The sequence below is a fragment of the Coturnix japonica genome, chromosome 4 (genome assembly GCF_001577835.2).
Source record: "Coturnix japonica isolate 7356 chromosome 4, Coturnix japonica 2.1, whole genome shotgun sequence".
In the NCBI taxonomy this organism is placed as follows: Eukaryota; Metazoa; Chordata; class Aves; order Galliformes; family Phasianidae; genus Coturnix; species Coturnix japonica.
The window spans coordinates 3,609,595-3,632,313 of record NC_029519.1 but is presented as its reverse complement, the minus strand read 5'-3'; the positions used below and the strand labels follow the sequence as shown (position 1 = coordinate 3,632,313).

The following is a 22,719-nucleotide window of genomic DNA, read 5'->3' as shown; positions in this document are numbered from 1 at the left end:
GCCAAGACCTGGGTGCTTCTTTAACACTTGTGCAGATGGTGTGAGAGTCAGCAGGGCTTTGCTGAGGCTGGAAAGCTGTCATAGAGCCCTTCCAATGGCTTGCTGCTGGGAAAACCCAAAGGGCACAACTGGGACCCCGAGCAAGTAAAAAGCTAATTACCACAGATGGAAATTTCTTAATTAGAAACGGACCATGGCTGTGGATCAGGGCCTCCCAGAGTGTGGAGCAGAACTACTGCCACAGGGCTTGCTTGCAATGAGGCATCTGGAAAAAGACAATATGGGAACTCCCTGGGTACTCTTGCAATGTTTCTGCTGGACCTCTGTGGCTTCGTGACACTGAATGTCCCCAGAGAGCGGAGCCATTTGCAGCCACTCTGTTGGTAACCAGGTGGGATGTTTTCCATTTTAAGTCCTGGTTTTGCTCCTCTTCCAGTGGAATGGTACTTAGAGAGTGGTTGTGAATTTTTTCATAATCTCTACAGTCTTTTGGGGCTCTGCTGCCCTAATCTTGCTGGGTCTGCGTTGAGTGTTTTATTTGGTAACTCCCTGGGGATCTTTCCTCTTATCTGGGTGAAGTTAACTGGAAACAAATAAATACGTTTGAGATGAAGTGGGGTTGGAGAAGACTGCTGTGGCCTTTGGAGAATGGTCTGGAATAAGTGGAATTGTTTGCAAAGTGTTTTTCAGGGGTCAAAGATTGTGCTTAAACCCCACTTGTCTCCTGTGGTGCCACGGAGCAGTCCCAGATAGAATCATAGAACCACAGAATCATTGCTGGAAAGGACTACTAAGATCTCCAAGTATTCCAATCCCAACCCACCCCACTGTGCTCATCACCATGTCCCTCAGTGCCACATCCCCATGGTTCTTGAGCACCTCCAGGGATGGTGACCCCATCACTCCCTGTGCAGCCTGTGCCAGAGCCTCATCTCTCTTTCTAAGAACTTTTCCCTAATATCCAACTGGAACCTCTCCTGGAGCAACTTGAGGCCTTGAACCTCTTGGCCTTTTGTTGTTCCTTGGGAGAAGATGCTGACACTGAGGTAGAGGCAAATTTTACTGCACTGAAGATGTTTAGCTGGGGAACAGGATTTTCACACACTGTTTGAGAAGATCAATAGTCCCTGTTATAACCGAATTATGACAAACCTGATGTCATGTCTCATTAGTGGGCATCTCTGTGTGGTTTCATGCACAGTGGCAAGGGAAGATAGTGTGGGTGATGCCCATCTGTCACCTTGCCCTTGGGGATGCCAGGGAAGGGACAATGACTGCCTGTCCAACCAGTTCTTCCCTTTCTCCTCTCATTGCAGGGCTGTGGATCGCACCTTTCCCAGAAGGTGTCATAATTAACCTCAGAGCTCTTTTCCTTTGCATTTTTAGATGACATTGTTGATGGGCCAGCAGCTGTTTGGAAGCCGCCAGACCTTTGCTGCTTGGTGAGCGTTTCTCTTTGAGCTTGGGAAATGTCCCCAGTGGGAGCTGTGACCTGCCACTGCTGTCACCCATGGGAACACAACACCTGCAGACACCAGCCGGCTCCTTCCCACTCCTTCATCTTGGAAAACCAGCCGCAGGTTGCTTATCATCAGCCCGAGCTCTAAAGCAGAGCTACTGATTCTGATCTGCAGCTGCAGCCAGGCTTAAATCTTGATCTGCAAACGGTGAGTCTGAGCGCTGAGTGTGCAGAGACATTATTAGATTATTAAATCAATGACACTCAGGTTATTAGTCACACTCATCCGCATTACCTGACACTGTAATGATGTTCTATTTTTACTTCCATCCTGCTAATGTCCCAGAGGTACTGAAATTATGACCAGAAAATTAATTTCTATACATTTGAACAAGAAATAGAAGTATAGGGAATAATCTCACACTGACAGTATAAATCCTGGTGGAGTTGTTTAGAAAAGCAACTGGGAAAGGGAGAGGGCTGAGAATGGTGCTATGGATGCAGCCTTCTCTGCATTCAGTGCCCAGCTCTCATGGATGCTCTGGCTGATAACTGGGCCAGGCTATTTCAGCGTGTAACTCATTTGGGGCAATTAGGACTCGTGAGCTGGCATTAATGATCTCACTCCCTCAGCCAATGCTTTCTTGCAGAATCCCTCTGTTGTCAAAACGGGCTGAAATCAAACCCACGAAACAGAAAAAGGCCAGCACATGGCAAGATGTTGTTTATGTTTTTAAAAATTACTCAAGTGCAAGCAAATTACCATCTCAGCCCCCGAGCTGAGCAAAGGAGGGAGGCTCGATCCTCCTGTAGCCTGCATTGGGTCTTCTCTCTGCTCCACGTGGAAACCCCCAGAAGGATGCTGAGCATCCATCCCACCCCATTTGACCAGGCAGCACCAACACCTTGCCCCTGCAGCCAGGGAGATGAAAAAGGTGTCTTGAAGGGCTCTACTACCCTTTATAAATACCTGAGTGGGAGCTGCAATGGGGTATGGGTGTGGGTTGGTGCTGGAGCAGGATGAGGACGGTGCCAGCAGGGATGTAAAGCAGAGCACAGGGAGGGGGGCTGGGATGGGGACCCTGAGCAACAGAGTGGCTCCCTATTGCACACACAGCTTATGGGGAGAAGCATATGGTGAAACATCCCCCAGGGAAAGCCATTCTCACCCTTCCCCACGCCGCCCACAGCCCCAGCTACTTGCAGTTTCCCTGTGCTTATTGAGTACTGGGAGCACGTCTACATATTGCTTAATTACAGCTTGGTATGAATGCATGTCTTAGCGGCGCATTTATTTCATGTTTGCAATTAATGTGGAAACAAGTGTTGGTGCTCGCTCTGCCCCAAATGGAGCAGGGAGATTTCCTGAGATCTTCTGGTGAATAGAAAAAAGAGTGATGTATGAGCCCCAGCATGTAGCCATGCACTGTCGGTACCTGCTAAGTGCATGTTGCAGGGTGTTCTCGTGAGCAAAGTTTGTAGTAGGACCATAATGAGCTGTTTAGGTGTAATTAAAAGGTGGGGTGAGAACTTGCATGGAAATCCTCCTCTCCAAGCTTTGGGAAGCCTGCTAATAAGACATAAACACCTAGCAGCTCAGCTGGAGCACAGTTTGTTCTTTGGTTAAACATTAAAGGGGCATTGTCAAGTGGTTTTAATTAATTAGCTAGGCTTTAAATGAAATCAAATCAATTTGGAGCAGTTGGGCTCAAAATTAGAGATGCTTTCACCTGGTGAAAAATGCCCTTTCATTGCCAAATGTCTTAAAAGTAAAAAAATAAATAAATTAAGAATGCCTTGAAGATATTGCATCTCTATATACCTGGAGGTGTTCCAGCACCATGGGGATGTGGCAGTGTGGGACATGGTTATGGGCATGGTGGAAGTGGGTTGGGGATCTTAGCAGCCTTTTCCAACCTTAGAGATGCTGTGCTTCTATGATTCTGTGTTTTCATTGGTGCTGTTGCTGACCATGGGAGGATGCTGGTAAGGCACGCTCAGCCTGCACCATCTCTGAGCTTTCTACCCACTTTTGGCTGTAGAGGCACTGGGAGTTACAAAATTCCTCTTGTGCTTTTAGGAAAACAAACGCTGTTCTTGATATTGACTTTTTAAAAGCAAAAGAATTGAACAAAATGAGAGCGCAGGCACTTCTTATTAGGCCGGCACAATGCCATATATTATCCTAGATGCTTTGTGTTAGATTTAGGGGGGGAAAATCAACACCAACTCCCTGTGACACAATAGGCTATAGCTGCTGGAAGCCGTTATGGGCTATTATGTGAAGCCGTTACAGTCTATTGAGTAAATAATCTACAGATTAAAGCTTTCTAAGTACACAGTAACTTGATAGGTAACCAAAGAAGCCATTACAATATGTCACATCAATAAGGGGAGGCTTAGGGCTCCTCACGCTTTTTGCAGTGCCGGATCTATCTGTTGTAAACCAAAGAGGTCGCCTTTTGGAAAACCAAATTGAAACAACCAAACCACAGCACAGCTTTGCTCTGGGGTTGAGGATTCGGAATTGCAGCAAGGGCTGAGCATGCAAAAGCGGTGCTGCTCCTCATCTGCTCACCCCTTCCTGCACCGCGAGCACCCACGGCGCTTTGCTGCAGAGAGTTTGCGGGTGCACGGCTCAGTGCTTCCCCAGCCCCACTGCCCCCCGCAGCCCTCCCACCCCACCTCGCAGGGCTTCATCCTCCCCCCAGCATTTAATTACTCTGGGTTCCCAGTCTCGCCGGTGTGTTTAATATGAGCTATGTAAATTTCTCCCAAGAATGATAGGATTTTGACAGCCTGATTTGCCTCGCAGGCATACTCAAGCCAGCTCATTTTCTCTTCCCTGGAAATTTTTGAGTGGTCGGGTGGCATTTGATTACCATTGGCTGGCATATCTGAGCTCTGGGGTTGAGCATGAAGATATTTTAAATTTAATAGGTTTAAGATGTCATTATTTCCATGCTGATGAATTTGTAACTTGTAACCAGAGAAACTTAGAGCATTTAATGAACTTATTTAGTTCATGGTGCAAGCTTTAAACCCAATCCCAAGTATAAAATTAAATCATGTTGGATAAAAACTAACACCCAGAAGCTAAAACCGAACGGGGTAAATGAATGAATTTATAAAGACAGAATAAATACAGACATAAGGCACCTAGGGGACAGATTTACTAAGACTTTTTGCACTGTTTTCAATGGGGCTTGTAATAACATAAAAGAATTAAATCTGATTTACTAGGAAGGATTTGTACGGTATTTCACTGCCTGCTTCCCAGTGCCAGCAGCCCCTTCCCCATCGCTCCCACCATCAGCAGGAACTCTGGGCACAGCCAAACACGTGGCAAAGAGATCTCCAGCTTTGCTGCAACCAGAGAAGAAAGCAATGCAATCCAAGAGGATCAACAGCACCATTCTATGAAAATCAATTCTAATTCTAACCCAGTCAATAAGGAGCTGCATCACTGCATCAGATGGGAGAGAGATGGGTCGTGCTGTGGTTGCTTTGAAGTCTCCTTCCCAGGCCCACTGTGCCAAGGTTTTACTAGGTATCTTTCAAACTATACAGAAAAAGCATCATAAAAAAGATGCATTTCAGTTTAAAAAGAGGAGATGGTAGAGAAGGATAGGGAAGCAAGCTAAGAAGATACTGGAAAGAACATCAAATTAAAAACTATACAGTTGCATTATACAAGCAGATATTGCTCATTTTGGTGCTTAACAAAAGCAAATGCAATGGAAAGTAAGCAAGTGGGACAACACTGAATGATGGATGTTAGAACCAGAGACCTCTTTTAAGCATCTCAAGAAGATTTCATGGGATCCTGGACTGGTAAAAGATTGAAAATAAGGACTGGGAATCAAGTCCTATCAGATTTTATAATGGGTGGAAAATTCAGTAGAAATTCTATTTTGCTACCCACAAATGAAGAACAATGGTCTCTAAATCAGCACTTGCCTGTAATCAGGATGTGCCTTTACGGCTGCTCCTCTCCAAGTGCTGGCACTGTCCTCATGGGCTCAGTCCTACCTGAAGGTCTGTTTGCCAATGGCAGAAATATCAATGGAGAACCGAAGGTACAGAGAAGGCAACAAATACCTTTAGGCACAGGAACACAGGGACCAGCACCTTCCAGTCTGAATGGTTCTATGAGTGGGCATGGTGGTGATGGTTGAGCTTGATGATCTTGGAAGCTTTTTCCAACCTTAATGGTTCTACGACTCCATGACCCTATATAGGAAAAGCTAAATCTGCTTAGGGCTCTGGCTTGAAAAGGATATGATTAAAAGGAGGAAAAAGGTAGAAGTATGGACCGTCCAGAGTGGCATGAAGGTAGATAGGGATGAGCATAACTCTGTACTCTCCCCAGACTCCTGGTCATGGAAGAAGAAGGTTTGTTGCTTTCTTTCTTTACCTGGAGGCACAGTGCTCAGCTGTACCACTGAACGATTGGCTACCAATGCAGTGGGTCAACAGTTTTCCAGCAGAACAGTTTTTTGAACCACTTTCTATTGGGAAGCACTGATTTGATGGGCTCAAGATTCTTTGTGGGAACACATTGATGCCATCAAGCCATCAGCAGAAGCCAGACATCTGCCCAGCCTCTTCGCCTGCTGCCCAGCTGGCTGGCTCATGGGGACAGCTGGGCTGCCGCACTGCAGCCAGCAGCATGCCTGATTTTTCTTTACTTTGTCATTAGATCATTTCTATTCCTTTTTCTTTTTTTTTTTAACTTCGTTTGAACCATTCTATTTTATGCCCGCTGTACTTGCAGCACTAAAAGTGCTCCGTTGCCAATCAGAATACCAGACATCAACTCAAAGTACAAGTCGTGCAATGAGCATCGTTTATATCATAATCTAAATGAGTTTTTAGGTCTCCATTTTAAAGTACAAAGATGCACCAATGTGAAGAGTATGTGCAGTAAGAAGCCAACACGTTTTTATTTGTGTATCATATCATGCATTAATATAGTCACATTTTGCATTGGATAGAGCTGCAGTCTGTGATGGCAAAATAAAAGCTATATTTGAATCTCTTTCTAACTTACTGGGCTAAATGACAATGGTGTGTCAGTTCTTGCAGAATGCAATTTCAGAATTTCACTCCATGGGCAATTTCAGTGTTTTGATGTGTTTTGTTGCTTCATTTTGCAGATGTTTCTATAAAGAGCAGGAAAGCTGGACTGCATGTTCTCTCTGTTTAAGTGAAAATACCTGTTCTTAACCCAAACCACGGCCAGTGCACCACACAAAATGGGTGAGTCAGACTTTAAAGGTAGGTGGAAAATCAGCCTTGTTTTGGGTAAAATGAGTAAGAAAACCCCTTCTGTAGTAAACACATCTCTGGAACTGAGGGTAAAGGCAGCGAACTGTATCAGTCTTTGTAATCCAGTATGGGAAGAAACTCAAGCAAATAGGTAACTTTTTGACCCGACGGGATGATTTCCAGCATTTTTATTTTGCCTGCAATAACTACGGAGCTCAAGCAGAGCAGACACCTGCAGCTGGGTGCATACTGCTCATGCTGTGGGTAAAGTTGTCACTGGCTGCGGGTGGTACCACCTCCTGGGAGATACCCAGCCCTCACTCGTCTCTAGATAAGCAACTTTCTGCAACTCTCAGCATGCCTATTTTGATCTGAGAGGTTTAAACAGAGTCCAGGCAGTCATGTGGATGATCTGCAGGGCTGATTTGAAGGTTGTTTTCCTGGCAAGCTGGTGCTGCTGGAGCAAACCAGCACAATACCTTGTGTGCTGAGAGCAGTGGGAGGGTCTCTACAGGGCAGCATTTGGCCACTGCAGCCACCTTGGTCAGGAAACAAAGCTCAGGTGAAAGCGAACATGGTTCATCCATCCGTGTGTGCAGTCCTCCTGGTGCTTGGATAATATATGATGAGCCCAGAGCAGCACATGCATGAGATTCCTCTGTGCTCAAAGGCTGTTTGCAGGCAGCTGGTGGTGGGGCTGTCCCAGGTCACGCATGGTATGTCACATGGGGATCCCACCTTACCATTGTCCCCAGATCCTGCAGTTACTGCCATTGCTTCTCTCTTTCTGGGATGATTATTTTCAATAATCCTAAAAACTCAGAGGAGATAACTTCAGCGCAGGGAGCCGCAGCGCCACGGGCCACCATTAGCAATTAAAATGAGATAAACAATTAGCCTGTGAACTTGGCACATGGGATGGCTGCTGCCTTGACAGCCACCGTGGAGCCACTCTGGGGCACAGCTGCCTCTGCTTCCAGTCAGAGCAGCACTGGAGGACTGGGGGTACAGTGGTGATGCCCAGAGGAGGTGGGCTCCATTACAGAGCCCCCAAGCTGTATTCTGATATTTATTACACCTTCATTTTCTTTCTCTTCCCCACTTCTTCATCAGGGCACTGGAGGGAATAGGAACACACTATCTAATTTCCTAATTTTCCCGTCAGCTTTCTGGCTTTCAAAATGATTGCGGCAGAAATCTGTAAAACGAGGACGAGGGGAGCAAACTTAATGCTGCCGTAAATCTCCAAAATGGATGCAGCAACACAGTGCTCAAAGAGGAGTAAATAAAAGTGAGGAGAGATTCATTCCGGTTTTCTTCTCTGTAAACCTGCTGGCAGCTTGGAATTATTCAGAAAACAACATTTAACTGAGAAAAAGGGAACCCTGTAAAATAGTAAAGATTATTCCGTAAAGCTAAGCGCCCTCCATCAATCATAGCTGGGAACATTGCTAAGTTATAGGAACCCACAGATGGCTGTCATTAAAGGGAAAGAGTCTCTCCCGCTTGGTGGGCCATGCTGCTCTGCGCTGTACGGCTGCAAATCGAGCTGCTTTCATGGGGGAGCAACAAAAGTGGTTTTAAAATAGGAATTTCAAACAGAAACTGCGTGAGCTGTTCAGCAGGACTCGGGCTTATTGAGAAACCACAGTGGTAATTTCAGGCCTGATTTACAGGAGGCTGTAATAAGCCTCCCTCGTTTAAAAGAATCCGGCGCTGGTTTTATGGCTGATGCACAACTGGGGCTGGAGGAGCTGCAGTGGGGCAGGTGCCCAAGGGCTGTCCTCACTGTAAACAGGGATGTGGGGTGAAGGCTGAGGAATGGGGTGTGTGTGTGGGAATGGGACAGCCAGCAAACTCCTTCCCCACACCAGGCACTGTCTGTGTGCCTCCAACATCCATCCCAACATCCCAACATCCATCTTCCCTTTGGGATGAACTCATCTGGGGCTTTGACTCAGGGAGCAGCAGGGGAGATGCTCAAAACAAGATGAAAATAGAATGCATTGACTGCTGCTGCTGCTGTCAAGACAGAAATATCACCAGGTGAGCTCCTCTTGGATTATATATTAAGCCACGCTGTAATGTAGCATTGAGGCACTGCGTGGCTCCTGGGGGGTCATGCTGTCTATAGGAGCTGAGCATTGCAGGTGTGTGAGGGATGCTGGGGGCTGTGGTGGCACTGGGAGCCTTTCCTGACACAAAATGGCAGTGTATTTATTTATTTATTATTTATTATCAATTATTTCTCAGCTCCTACCACACCACCCTCCCTGTCCCTGTTTCACTGTTGTTGGTGTGGGCTTTGCTGAGCTCATTGCTCACTGGTCAAGAGCTTTCCCAAGCGCTAACCCTGCAAATGCTGTGTTTGCAATGTTTTCCTAAAACATGGCCAGAAGGATCCCTCAGTATTTTTCTTCTTCTCTGTCTCTGGTTGAACCCAAGTACTGCTTGCTGTATCTCCAACAACTCTGTTTATAGCTCCTTGACACAACCCCCATTGGTGTTTTGCTAGAAAAGGGATCACCAACTGATGCAATTTCTCCCATTGCTGGGATTGTGTTTATTTTACTGGAATTGTACTCCATTTATCTGGTTGCAAAGGGACTAGGCAATTTGTATTGGCAGCAGTGAATGTACTGAGACTGGCAGTGGTCGCACGCTCACGGCTTGTTACCCAGGGAAAGTTCAGAGCATACTAATTTATCCCACCACGGAGCAGCAGTAGAAGAAATGTACAAATGGTATCAGTCAGTCTTACATTAGTAACAGCGTAAACATTTTTTTCAGATGATAAAAGATCCAATAAATCTACTTTATTCCGTTTCATTGTAAGGTCCAGTTCCTCCTTTCCATCATACAAACAACTTCCAGGTAGCGGGAGGGATATTGCATTCCTTATTCACAAATCACAGTTTGACAGATTATTTGTAATTTTCAGTGCCTTCCTTCTTATACGGTGTTCATAAAACGAGATTAGAGTGATTTACAATAGCGAAAGATGGAACAAGACTGAGAGGAGATGTGACTCATTAGACATCATCCTGAGCCTGTTGGAAGGAGCCTGCATCGCTCAAGAAGGGATGCTGTGATTTTCCAGTCCCAGGGATTTAGTCTTACTTTAGAGGTGTTTCAGTACCAAAGCACCTGTGTTCCAACTGAAAACATGACCTACCATCCCTGCTTTTGCCTTTTGTGAAGCCAAACAAGCAATTCTTTGGGGAGGCTCCCCACCTTCCTTCTGACCCTAAAACTCTGTGACAGTGCTCTTGTGAGGCCCCGTCTGCAGTACTGCGCCCAGACCTGGAGCCCCCAGTACAAGGAAGATGCAGAGCTCTTGGAATGAGCCCGGGGGAGGACACTAAGATGATCAGAGGGCTGGAGCATCTCTCCCATGAAGAAAGGTGGAGGAAACTGGGCTTGATTAGCTTAAAGAAGAGAAGGCTCTGGGGAGACCTCACTGTGGCCTTCCAATACTTGAAGGGAGTGTATAAACAGGGGAGCAGCTGTTTACAAGGGTGAATAGTGATGGGGCAAGGGGGGGATGGTTTTAATTGAGACAGGGCAGGTTTAGGTTAGATATTAGGAGGCAGTTTTTCACCCAGAGGGTGGTGACACACTGGAACAGGTTCCCCAAGGAGGCTGTGGATGCCCCATCCCTGCAGGCATTCAAGGCCAGGCTGGATGTGGCTCTGGGCAGCCTGGGCTGCTGGTTGGTGACCCTGCACATAGCAGGGGGTTGGTACCAGATGATCGTTGTGGTCCTTTTTAACTCAGGCTATTCTAGGATTCTAAAAACATGTCTCATAGATGTTGTGTTACTGAGCTTTTTAAAAGTGAAAAAGATGCTTTTTTTTTTTGTATTCAAAATGGGGCGATTGTGCTTGGTTTGTAATTCATGGCAGTTCAAGTTGCCAGTATTTGTTATGGTTCTGATATTCAGCTCTTGTACCCAGAACTTGCTTACTTACTCCACCCATTTGCTCTCTTGGCAGGTACAAATTTGGCTTCATTGAGCAAATGAAAAAGAAACTGGATGAACACCCAAGGGTTCCTTTTAGTGAGCAAGAAAACAGACTCCAGAAGAAGCCTTCTCAGCTCCTGGATTCATTCACAGTATTGGGAATTGGTGAGTGGGTTTCTGTCCCAACAGTGGGCTGTAGAAACTCTCCTGCTTCAGTGTCTCCTCCTTCTTCATCTTCTCTTCTTGTGCACCCACACACTCCTGCTAAACCATGTAGTGCACCTCCCTAAACAGCAAAAAGTGGCTTGTCTGGAAGCAGCACTAACTTCAGTTCTCTCTGAGCAGACAGGATGTGTAACAAATGACGCATAAGCAGTAATTACACTCAATTCCTTCCTATTCTGCATTGATTATTCAGATGTAGGAAGACGAGCTCTCTCCTGAATAAAGAAAAGATCTGGAGACCCAAATATTGGAAGACAGTTGGGTTTGTTTGTTTGGTTTTTTTTCCCCTCTCCTTTGTTTTTCAGATACTGTTTACAGCCATGGCACACCAAAGAGATGAAACATATATAAACAAAATCTCCTGTCAGAACGCTTGTAGTTTATGTTTGTTTAAAGGACAATTTTGTGTCATCTCTTTGTATTTTAATAGTCAAAATAAATTTTGCATAATAATTCAACTCCTCTCTGCTGCATGTAATGACTGTCTGCATTTTTCTGATGGATGTTTGTATTTGTTTCCTATGATTTACATGACCTGACGTCTCATATAATGAGCTTCCCAGCACAAATGCCATTTGTGATACTCTGCGCAGCACTAATCTATCATTTGATGACCTTACAAGAGCTGGGGTCATGGATTCAATCAGTAAAATGTTTCAGGGTGTAATTAATTATTCGCCCCACTCTCGCTCTACAACTGTTCGTTTACAAGTTGATGAAAGCGATGTTATTTCTCAACACTTCCCCAATACATAGGGTTTGTTTGTATAATCAATCACACTAAGTTGGGGAGTTCTTAGTATTCATGGCTTTGTCTTGCTTGGAACTTCCAAATGTTTATTTTCCAGCCTAATTTAATAGTTTAATTAGCCAAACAGCTAGCTACTGTACTTGTAAAAGTGTGCTCAGGTTGTGATTTAATAACATGAGGACAGCCGTGGCTTTGCATTTCCTGGGCTGGATTGCATTATGTGGGCAGTGGAGCCTTGCCCAATGCTGAGCCTTGCTGGCACGATGCAGCACATGGAAGGGCTGCCTGCACTCTGCTTCTTATCTAACAACAAAGGGAACACAAGGTCTTGGCCCTTAGCAGCCCTCGCTTGCTCAGATATTGTTTAAAAGATGGTGAGATCTCCAAGCTGGGGCTCAGGCAGTACTTCACGACATAAGGTTAGTGGACACGGTGGTGATGGGTTGATAGTTGGGCTTGATGTTCTTAGAGGTCTTTTGTTTGTATTCAGTCATCTTTTCACCTAATAATTTGAATTTCTGATTTGCAGATGGCTCTGGACCCACCCTGCAGGACTCTGTTGGGGCAAGGAGGTGAGGTCTTTGCCAGCAGTACTCAGGACAAAGCCACTGATGCAGCTTGGAAGATGCCAAAAGCCATCAGCAGCTTAGCAATGAATCCCCCAAAATGCTTTTGTTATGTTAACTAGTTTTCTTTTATTCTATCAAGGTCTTAGGGAATCTTTCTATTGACCATTAAAGCAAAGCAAGACAAAACACACTGAAATTGAGGTCTGAATGCTTATGGACAGAAATCCTATAATGTTATGATTCAATTTCACTTTGGGTAAAGATGATTGTTTTTGCAGTCCAGCTGATTGGCTCACTGAAACACAGGGGGAAAAAATCAGAGGGAGGGAAGGAAGGCCGGGGAGAAAAACAATAAAAGCAGGGAGACCACAAGAAGAGCTGGGAGAATATTCCAGTTCCAACTGGGACGGGAAAAGACACAGGTGTGTCTTTGAGGGGCTGATGTGAAGTGGTGTAGCAGTGTTTTTCTCATGACCTGTAGCCATTACTTTGATTCAAAACAGGCAAGGAGTGCAGCAGTTCTGTGTGCTTAAGGGTGGTGTCTCAGACCCCTCAAACCACACAGTGCAGCTCATGTCTATCATATACATGAAATCATTTGCAGAATTAATTCTAAATGTTGTTTCACAGGGAATTGGTTGCATCCGCTATATTGAGACTAATACTAATCGTTCTGTTGTGTAGACTATAGCCATTGCTATGTCTGTGGAATCACTGTTGTTGTACAGACTTCTTGCAGTGGTATTTGAGCTGTGTAGGATCTGGGTTTTCCTTTGAAACGTTGGAGGTCAGGAACAACTAGTCCCAGCTAAGAACTAATAGCCTGGAGCATAATTTCTCCGTAGTGAGAGAGTATAGAAGTAGCATCTGAAAGTACAAAGAAAGTCACTGTGCTTTTTGCTCTATCAGCAGACTTTAATGAAATTTTGAAGGGGGAAAAAATTGCTTCTTGGCTTAAAGCACGAGCTATGTTATTAATCTCTGCAAAGGAGTTTTATAATTGAAATGCCGATGGAACAGCAGCTCTACTGACTCAAATGGTGACATAACAGTATCTAGCATGGACATACATGAGGCTGCATAATACTATGTCACGATCACAAGAATTACCAATAATGCAGACATATTGAAAAATATGGCTTAGTTGATACCAGTTCCTTTGAAATTGGATTTTCTGCATTCTTACAGCACCTGGCACCTGTGTGATGTTGTAGGTACTCAACAAGACTTTCCCAAGAGGTCCCATATACCAAAGCTACAAAGGCAGTGAAGAGTCTGGAGGGGGAAGATGTATGAGGAGTGGCTGAGGTTTGTTCAGCCCAGAGAAGAGGAGACTGAGGTGGTCCTTTAGCAGCCAGAAGCTGGAGCCGATGGTGCCCCTTCCAACTTGGGGTATTCTATTATTCTACTGTGGGAGTTGTCTTTGGTGGGTTATCGGCATGGAGTACACTGCTTGTTGGTAGTACAGCATTGTCTTATGCTATTATTCTTATCAGGAGTCGAAAAAAAATCTTTGTGTACTTATACTGACAGGATCTGTGGTTTCAAAACAGTAGCTGGCCATTAGAAAACAGAACAGTCAGCTCTGAACCGCTCCTTACCCTCAGCCTCTCAGGCAAACTGTGAAATTGACAGGCAGTTTCTTGGCCAGGTTAGCCTACAGGCCCTTTGGCCAAGCCAGAAGCTCAACTTTTCCCAGCACGTCCTGATCTGCATGTCTTATTTGGGGTTTTTGCTCCAGTGTGTGCTGTTTTTGTTCTTGTTGTGCAGCCCTGAGGAAATGGTGACCTCGCAGGGTGGGAGCACTCAGAGAGACCTGCTCAGATCTGCCTCTGAAATACAGACATCCAATGGTAATTTTTATTCAAATTTCTCTAGGTTTTCCTTTTCTTAAGGTTTCAAAAAGCTGCAAAGAAAGCGAGACGTATAAATTACTAGTCTCAGCCTGTGCCTTTCTGTGTGCATTTCTGATTAATACACGCCAACATGCCTTCATTATCACCTTGTTTTGTACCTACCTGTCAGATATGTAAAGCAACTCTGATATCAGAAAATCTCATCTTCTGCTTCCCTTTGCTTGAAACTAGGTGAATGTGCAAACGAGCTAAGAGGGAAAAAAATAGACTGCAAGAAATAGCCCTGGCTTTCTAAATAACCATTTCCTTCCCTAAAGTGGAATGCAGATGCTGAGGTGGACAAGAAAATAGCAGCACTGGAGAACCAGTCCTGTCCTTGTCTGCACTGCTCTGATTCCCCCGTGGAGATGAGTTCCAGTTGGCAGCCCTCATGGGTGCCCCAGAAGCTCTTTCTTAAAGATGTCAAGGAGCACCAGTGCTCTGGGACCCCCATTGAGCTGCTGCCTCCCTGTCCTGAGAGCTTGTGAAAAAGGATGCACTGGTTGTATTGATCGGTTTAATACCTGTACTTTGTATTTATGGCGCAAACGGGTCCTCGTGCTCCTTTTAAATGTTACATTAAAATACAGAGTGGCACCAGCTTTAAGGGGCTGAGGCACCGGGCTCCTTTCCTGCTCTTGTCTCTTATTGTGAAAAATTTGCAAAACTCTCAGGGAGGCTCTTGAATTACGGCTCTTCCCCTTCCTCATGATGCATGCAGAAAATAAATGTATTATTAATCTGCCCACTGTCAGAGATCTCTGCTCTCTCTCTCCCTGTCTGTACACGGGGAGACAGATTGACAGGAACAGCAGACATATGCAGAACGATGTGGCGTGCGCTCAGGCTGGTGGGTCACCAAACGCTCGGGATGATGAGATGCTCGGTTTGAACCAGGGTTGCAGACCTCAGGAGCCATTTGGTGAGTTGCTGCTGAGCTCTTCTTTGGTCCCAAACACTGCGGGATTTGGTCTTGGGCTGTCCATCCACCTTCCAGCTCTGAGTGCTGGCATGCTCAGGGTTTCATGGCACGCAGACGTGGTTTGCTGGCTCTGCGCTGTTTCTCCCCCTTGTATGGGCTGCTTCCTTCATCTGCGTGCAGTTCCAGGGGGAATGCTCTCACTCTTAGATGATATTCAAAAGGAGCTGGTTTCACATCGTGCAGCTCCTTAGTGGTTTGCTTTTTGCAGCTCCCCAAGCTGTGCTGCAGAGCTCTACAGCTTCCAGAAAGCCTCAATTTATCTGCAGGGAGACAGTGAGCACATCTCTCCCTCCCACTCCCCCACATCAGAATATTTTCAATCAAAAACTTGGTTGGAATATCTGGGCACCAACCACCACAATACCACTGCAGCAGATACGGCCACATGTATGATGGGCACCCAGGGAGCATCAGCACCTCCCATGCCTGTGGAGCAGAGATCCTTCTCCTTTCCTCAGCCTCCACCTTGGTCATACAAAAACTTTGCTTTCTGATTCTGGAGATGGCAATTTTGTCCTTTTCTGGGTCAGAGCACGAGGCTCACAGAGGGACAGAGGTTGCAGTTGTTCTGTTTTCACTGGGGTTGGGAGAGCAAAGAGCAGCGTTGCATCTTGCCTGCTGTGTGCATCCCTGGCAGAGCGATGGGCAGCAATAAAGCTGTGCTTGCCACGTGAATTAGTAATGCCTCTTTTACAGCTCAGTTTTAATGTTTTTTTGCTCTGTTGTTATTCTGATGGTGCTTTTTTAGTTCCATTTAGTGCTTAGCAGGGAGACTGTTGCAGTCCTTATTGCATGCAAAACAAAGTGATTGCTGTTTGCTTCCATAAGTTCCTGTTTGCATTTCTTCCTGTTTTCAGTGGCCTGTTGGAGGATGGTCAGGACCCTGTTCCCATCCTGAACACCACAGGGTGTGGAGAGGGAAGGTTACTTGGATTTGTATGAGCAAATTCACAGTCTGGAGACATGCATCGATGCTAATTGATTTCCTGTCTTTTCCATGTCCAAATGATCTGCTATATCACCGTTATAAATATCAGTAACCTCCTGGCTGGAAAGCATGGCACAATGTCATCACCTCGTACAGTGTGCAAAGGGCAGGAGGAGCACCACCTGCTGCTCAGCTCACAGCAGCCTTCTCTCCTTGGTGGCAGGTGTGTGCCCTTGTGCTTCTCCTCTCCGCAGGGGAATGAGGGGAGTTGCCTCCTCTTTTCTCCCCATGCAGGACTGACCATGGGCTGGTGTGACAGATATTTCTTGGCACGTGTCAATGGTCTTAATGGAACAATTGCAATAGGAAGATACTGGTGCCCATTTTGTGGACATAATGTGTCCAGTGGGCAGATGTGGGCAGAAGCTGTTCCAGGATTATTTTTACACTACAACTGTCATAAAGTGGCAAACAAAACCTCTGACCCTTGGAAAACAGAAGTTAAGAAGGAACATAATGAGTAAGGAATGTAAGGACAACGTGACCTCTTGTGAACTGTCTGGAAACAGGTCTGATAATAGGAAATAGGAAATGCTTCTCCAAAAGAGCAGTGCTGCAGTGGCACAGCTGCCCAGGGAGTGCTGGGGTCACCATCCCTGGAGCTGCTCCAGGTCTGTGGGGATGTGGCACTGAGGGATGAGGTGATGGGCATGGTGGGGTGGGCTGGGGTTGGGCTTGGGGATCTTAGTGGTCTTTCCAACATGAATGATTCAGTGGTTCTATAATACCATAGTGGGTAAGGCTGAGCAATGCATTTTGGGTTCTGCATTCACTAGGACTGCTCTGATGGTTTGATCTGGCCTAGAAATCACATGGTTCCTCTGCTGAATCTTGGATTACACCAGACTTCATTGCTTGACCAAGGACACTTCACTTGGTATCTCTTGAAGTTCCAGGTGCCAAAGAATTCATCAATTCCAAACTTACTGAGATGTTTCTATGCTAACAGGTTACAGTATGGAACTCTTTACTGTGAGTACAAGTGGGATGAAGAGCCTTGGATCCATGGAAGCTATGGCCCTCTCTCATGTACCCAAGAAAGACCTATTTTGCAACCTAGTTCAACCAACTTTCTTAATGACTGCCCTCATTCATTAGGCTAACAGAAAAGTTTAATATCAGAAATCAGGGACAATTCAAAGAGCAAGCTAGAGGCAAGGTGAGTGACAGGGGCTGGGTGGTGATGTGGGTCAAGTAATGCAAGGGCAGATCCTGGTGAATAAGTGCTGAAGGAAAGTGAGATAATTCATGTCAGTCAATGTAAGGCTGTGAGAACAAGACCTTGTCACATTAACATGATGTTTTCTCATTAGATTACACTCAGGCTCAATAAAAGCAATACTATTGACCTAATATATGCAGATGTCTCTACGCATTTACAATTTTGCAAATTTTTTCTATCGATCAAAAACAGTATTTAATCATTAGGGCACACATTTAATAATAACAGTGGCCTCTGTCCAAAATGAAATCTCTTCATCTTATTTTTGTTCCTAAGGATCAGCTTTTGTCCTGAGCTTTTTGTTATCTTTTTACCTACAGTGTGGAAGAAAAAAATGTGAATGTACTGATAAGCTTTCCAAGTGATTACAAGACTGGGAACATGGTGAAGAAAAAGCTGCTCTATGATACACAACCTGGGCAGCCAGGTAAGCAGATGAATATGCCTTCCAAGACATACAGATGCAAGGTTGAGCATTTAGAAAGAGAGAATGTAGGTCAGGCTAGTAGAGGAGGAGGACTCTGTCTTAGGAAGCAGTAACTCAGTAAGGGAACAGTGGAAAACTGAATGCATGTGACTTCCTACTTGTGGTTGCAGCTGAAAGACCAGTACGTTTCCTGGGTATATGGCTAAGTATAGCAAGCAGTAGGAGTAGGGAGTTGTGTTACCTCCGTGTTTGGCACTGGTGCACAGCTGTGGGGTGTTGGCTGGGTTCCGGTGTCTGCATGTCAGAAAGTGTGGGGACACACACGCCTCCTTCCCCTCCAAATGTCTGCAATCAATGTGCAGTGCTGCACTCTGGTTCCCTGGCTGGACCACCCAGCATCCCACCATGTGGGCAGAGGGCATGGGCAGCACACTGGGCAGGGGCTGCGGCCACATTGGTGCTGCTGTAAGTGTGTGTTCTCCCACACTTTGCATCTCACTGTGTTTGGTACCTCTCTGGTCACTTCATCGGTCAATGTAACGGCTGAGTGTTTTTGTCTGTTAAAATATCTGTTTGCATGCAATTTGTTTTCTCTTATCAACTTGTCCCAGGTCCCCCTTACACATTTGCAGGAGTTATTTATATAGAACACTTCATTTTCCCACAGGTCTCTCTGCCTGAAGTAATATTGTAAGCTAATTCCCTCTGGTAAGCAGTCTTATCCAGACTTTCCTTGTTCATCTAGAATTCAGCAGCATAGTTTTTAGAGATCTGAAACCCCAAGATATCGTGCTGGAGCAGCTGAAGCCAGCACAGGAGATCAAATATTAAAACAGACAGGTCAGAGCAAGGCATGGAGCTCCACGAGGCCTCCTGAAGCTCTCTGCAGTGCTGCTGATTTCTGCAGAGACTTTTTTTATCGGTTCCCATTTGCTGCATGTTTGTTTCATTCATTTTTACTGTAATTATTGTGTCTTGGAGTTTTGGTTTGCCCTTCTGCACCAAAGACATGTAGGCGTCATTGCCAATAACAAATAGCTCCTGCTTTTAACATACTGTTATTCAAAAGGTTAGGTTATCTCCTTGACAGCTTGACATTCAAGGATCACAAAGCTTCTCCACAGCAACCATGCACGGGATGATCTAATTATGCTTTGACAGGTCATCCCACAAAACAATAAGCGGGACAGGAGGTATTTTATCTTGCTACTCTGCGTGCTACACGTCAAAGGCATGAAGGCAGGAGAGCTTCAAAACAAACAATGCTTTCAGGGCTGGTGGTAGCTGTTGCAGTGACCTGTCTGATTCCCTTCCACCTCCCACTGCTTGGCTGGCACCAGCCTTGGTGCTCTTGCAGGCAGTTTTATGCCAATTCCTGACTAAATGCTTCATAAGAAAAGTACCAGCCAGACCGAGCTGTTAGTTTTTTCCATGAACTGAGCCTTTCGGCTCGTTGCTGCCTCCTCTATTGTAATTTAGAATGAGATATTGTCGTGTTCTTGGCAGTAATTACACATACATTATTATAAAGGTTTTGTTGATTAAAAAGGTAGAATGCATTATTTTAAATGGTCCAAATACTGTTTCCATTAAGATAAAGGGATTATTTAGTAGAATAGAATGTTGTTGAGCACTTATTTGGCATTTTTCCTCTTGAACGCGCTATAGCAATGTTTGCCTAGGAAAAAAAAAGTCTTCTGTATGACTGGAAGAGAGTGCTGGCCCTCAGAATTTGACATTTCATCATTTTCTGCTGGAAGACTGGAGCTCTTTAAAATGGTTTCCCAGTTTTGTGCAGTAGAGAAGGTACCCTGAACAGTTTCACGTGCCTCTTGTGAGGGAGAATGGTCCAGCGCTACCATCACAATCCCAGAAGACATTTCCCATTTTACAGAGCGTGTGCTAAGGTTTGTCCCCAAGCAGTGGGCTCTGAGTGGCCCCAAGCATTTGGAAATGTGCTATGGAAGGAGAGACACTGAGCATGGGGGGCTGCCAGGGGGAAAACATTAAAACGTACCTTTAATTGCTTTTCAAATGATTATCCTCTTGACCTTGGTAAATGTCACGTTGGAAGATGCTTCGTACAACTAGTCGTCTTCCTCTTTAAAATAAAGGTTAGTTTAAGCTTATCGAGTAAATTAATTGCCATTGCAATGTACCGTGGAAAAAATGCTTTCACTCTATCCTGAAGACAGCTGTGAGGCCGTAACTCTCCTTCTGGATATAAGAATAAGTCCTTTGCCAGAGCAGTAATTATCTTAGCATCTGTCTCTTCCTTTCTCTTCTCTGAGAGAATTGAAAGCCCCTTACAGGGTTTGCAGATCAGAAAACACAAGGGAATTCTCAGCCGCACTCCCTGAGGACTGATATTTATGTCCTTACCTTCCCATATGCTGTCCCCTTTCCTTCACACCAGAAATGGGAGCAGTGCCAGTGTGCACTAATAATGGCACGTTCCCCATAGTCGCCTGTCCTGGCACTCACAGCAGGGTGGGTGTTTGCAGGAGATGAGAGGTAATGGCCTTAAGTAAGTTATGCCAGGGGAGGATCAGGTCGGATATCATGGAAAAATTATATTCAGAAAGAGTGGTACTGCCGTGGCACAGCTGCCCAGGGGGTGGTGGGGTCACCGTCCAGAGGTGCTCCAGAACCATGGGGATGTGGCACTGAGGGGTGTGGTGACGGGCATGGTGGGGTGGGCTGGGGTTGGACAAGGGGATCTTGGAGGTCTTTTCCAATCTTAATGATTCAATGATTCTGTGATCCAAGGCAGAGCCATCGCCTTGTGTGTTGACAGCACTGCTGCTCCTGTTTTGCACTGTGAACAAATTGCATGGCTGGTGTGTGCCTTCCTCCTTCCAGGTTATTGACCATACAAATTAATTAAACCGATTCCAATATTGATCTCAATGGCAGTGTATACTTTGCAGCCCAAACTGCTTTCTTTTAACTACTCGTTCTCATCAATATCACAGACAGTTCTTTCTCCACTTGGGCAACTCCATCTATAGAACAGCCAACATCCACACGATGACTTTCCAGAAGGGGCCTTGCAAATTCATCCTCTTGTCCAAGTCTTTCTGTACTGTTACCTAAGGTGTGATTACTTTTTCTTATGCTCCCAGCAGAAGAAAAAGGGGCAATGTAGGCCTTGCAAAGCATATAGATATGGAAACAATTATTTCTGAAAACAGTGAAATCATCCTCTATGTGCAAGGCAGTGAAAGCCAGTGCTTGTCAGTGTGTATCTTCCCAGGGCAGAGCTCTCTGCTCCAGCCCAGGAGCACACAGAGCCTCTGGGACCCCTCCTTGTCCTCTTCAGAGGGTAAAGCTATGTCTGCTCCTCTCCAATAGCACTGACCTTCTATTGGCAATCACCAGCCTTGTCTTCTGCAGAGGTGTCAGTTTGAATTTGCATAGCTCCCAGGGGTCTGATACATCTCTCTTTTCCCCTTCTGTAAGTTGAAGAGAGCTTCCCTTCCCGTTTCCAGTTTATCACGATCCTCTGCCTTGGGAATGACACTGTAAGATCTATTAATTTCTCACTGCTCCAAGTTTAAACTGAAGACCCTTCTGTATCCCACTTGTAACCTTCACAGGAGAGCGGAGTATCCTTGCCAATTATCTCAGAGATAGCTTTATAAACTCATTCACTCCAAATACGTTTTACAGCAGGAATAACTCATATGAAAAAAAGACTCACCTTCCTTTCAGCAATGTCACTGGAGTCACAGCACATTCAGAAAAGGGGAGGCACCAGCAGGAGTTGTATGAAATCACACACGATTCCTCCTTGTTCCTTCTTTTCTCTCCACCATCTCTCCCAGCTGTCAGAGCTCTCGGTCACATCTCCAGTAAAAGCATCCCCATTTCTAAGTCCTGATGCCCTTTGACACGGTCGATTTGTTCTTACCTCCCTTAGGACCAAAAGTAAATGGGAGACTTCTTCATTATCTTCCAAATGAGATGTGAAACTGAGGTCCTGACCACTTGTGATCATTAGAAAAATCCCATTGGCACTTCATGCAAGAGCAAGACCATTAGCCCTGATGTCCTGGCAGAAGTCCAGTTTGGGTGATTATAATTACATTTTGCCTGCTTTTGTAGCTTCAAATGGGAAATATGCTTTCCCTTCCTTGGTGTCCCAGCTCCCTGTGCAGTGCAGACACTGCTGGTGCCTCGGTGAGGGCAGGATGAACCCTGGGCTGCTTCACGCAGGTGGGTTTCAGCAGAGATAGGTCACAGGCTGCTTCTCTCCCAGCTCCACATCTTGGCTTTCCATTCAGCTCATGACACTTCTATTACATGGGACTGAATAGAAGGTGTTTCCCAGTGATTGCACATTTATTTTTGTTGTGTTTTGAGTTTTTACAGGCATGCAATCAGGCCAAGTAACACACTCATCTGCTCCAGGTGGAGGAGCATGATTTTTTTCCCAATCTTTTGCAGGTTTTCTTCTTGTACCTGTATATAACTAGTAGCTCTCTGATCATAGTAAACACTAAGTAAATAACAGCCTGAGTTTGAACCATGCTGGAGACGAACCAAACTGGGATGAGTTAGTCTTCAAAGCTGCCAGAATGGGAATTTGCCATCCCAATTTGACTGAGGTTGTGTTTCAAAAGCATTCATGGGGGACTGTGAGCAAAATGCCGCATAGCTGGGGAACGCAGCTGGCACCCTGTTTTCTGGCTGTGTCATAGCCCTGGGTGGGCTTTAGGAAACTCAGGACATCTTGGATAGGTGTTTCAGATACATGTGTGGCAAAACGGTCCCAGTGTTAAAAACTGCCTCTAATCACTTGCATTTAATGCAGGTTCAGTTACACAGTTGTTCTGGTAACAACTGCTGCTACCTTTATCCTAAAATAGGCACTTTCTGTGAAACAAAGGCACTTTCTTTAGTAAGAAAATGCACTTCTAATTGTGTCCATGGGCTCAGTTCCTTCAGGGTGTAGACACACCAG

At 45.4% G+C, this 22,719-nt stretch overlaps 1 long non-coding RNA gene across 1 annotated transcript in view; it reads left to right on the top strand.

Moving 5' to 3' along the window:
• Positions 1 to 22,719, top strand: part of LOC107312705 — a 55,188-nt gene that overhangs the window by 16,276 nt on the left and 16,193 nt on the right. The window contains exons 6-13 of the long non-coding RNA XR_004307058.1: positions 1,387 to 1,667; positions 6,619 to 6,721; positions 10,726 to 10,859; positions 12,200 to 12,242; positions 13,454 to 13,631; positions 14,010 to 14,092; positions 14,933 to 15,056; positions 17,647 to 17,753. This is a non-coding gene — a long non-coding RNA (uncharacterized LOC107312705). The remainder of the gene's footprint in view (positions 1 to 1,386; positions 1,668 to 6,618; positions 6,722 to 10,725; positions 10,860 to 12,199; positions 12,243 to 13,453; positions 13,632 to 14,009; positions 14,093 to 14,932; positions 15,057 to 17,646; positions 17,754 to 22,719) is intronic.